This window comes from Empidonax traillii, unplaced genomic scaffold, assembly GCF_003031625.1.
Source record: "Empidonax traillii isolate 1590-97213 ecotype Southwest subspecies unplaced genomic scaffold, ASM303162v1 scaffold3420:size15216, whole genome shotgun sequence".
Classification (NCBI taxonomy): Eukaryota; Metazoa; Chordata; class Aves; order Passeriformes; family Tyrannidae; genus Empidonax; species Empidonax traillii.
The window spans coordinates 13854-15216 of record NW_020958613.1 but is presented as its reverse complement, the minus strand read 5'-3'; positions in this window follow the sequence as shown (position 1 = coordinate 15216).

The following is a 1363-nucleotide window of genomic DNA, read 5'->3' as shown; positions in this document are numbered from 1 at the left end:
GGGGATTTGGGGGGGGAAATCAGGGAATTCTGAGGGGGAAAAGGAGGGAAAATGAGGAAATTTGGGGAAATTTGGGTGAAAGTGGAGAATTTGGGTGAAAATTGGTCAGAAAACGGCGGGTTTAGAGGGAACTTGGAGGGGATTTGGGGGGGAAAATGAGGGAATTCTGAGGGGAAAAGGAGGGAATTTGAGGGAAAATGAGGAAATTTGGGTAAAAATGGAGGATTTGGGTGAAAATTGGTTGGAAAACGGTAGGTTTGGAGGGGACCTGGAGGGAATTGGAGAGTCAGAAACTCAAGCATCAAGCAGAGAGCAAGCCCAGAGGGCAAGGACTGCCCTCTGCTGATCAATCAGCAGGCGCCGGGTTGGGATCGTCGCGCCTTTTGTTTGGCCCTGGCGGGGATCAGAAGCCCAAAAACCACTTTTGTTAGCACTCTCCGTTTATTTTTAATTTGCTTGGAATAAAACCGGTGCCTTTACTTATCAAAATACCAGAGAAAACTACCAGAGAAAGCTGCAGCTTGAATTACAGAGAGCCCAGCCCCGTCAAGATTTCATCAGCACTGCTGTGAGTGGAAGTCTCCGATTCCTGATAATTTATTTTATTTTTTTTTTGAGAGCAAGGGAACTCGAGTCCGTTAAAAAAAAATCCGACCTGTTTAGCTGATGAGATGGAGGTTTGGAGTTTTTTTTGTTTGTTTGTCTGTTTTGGTGGGGTTTTTTTGTGGTTTTTTTGGTTTGTTTGTTTGTTTTGTGTCTGGTTTTTGTGAAAGACTGACAGGACGGGGCTGCAGAAGCCACAGCTCTGCCCAAAAAAAAAGGCGGTAAAAACTGTTTAAAGACAGAAATTTACGCCTTTTAAACAGTAAGGTGTTTATTTATTTATTTATTTATTTAAGGGCTAGTGCTGGGAAAACCGGCTCCGAGTTGCTTTAAGTTAAAATGATTATTTTACGCAGCTCTGGCGATGATTACATCATAACCACGCACATATTCATTTGCAGCCTGTGATGATGAATAACCATCATCTACCATCTTCTCTGGAGAGAGAGAGTGAGGCTTTTCTCCTCCCTTCCTCTCACAGCTGAAAAGTTGCAGGGGGATTACACGAGGACGATATCGGAGGCTCCTCCAAAATAATTTGGAACTGTTTCTGGGAGGGTTCTCTCTGCTCGCTGGGCCTCCCTGGTGGCTGTTTATCTACCCTGGACGGACAGCAGTAAGTAAGCATGTCCCTCCCTCACGCCCAGCTGTACCAAACGATGGACTTTGGGGCTTCAGGAGACTTTCACCAAGCAGTGACTGCTCTGGGGTGCTGATGAGTCCCCCCCTCGGTAGGATGTGAATGCTGCCCCCTCCACAA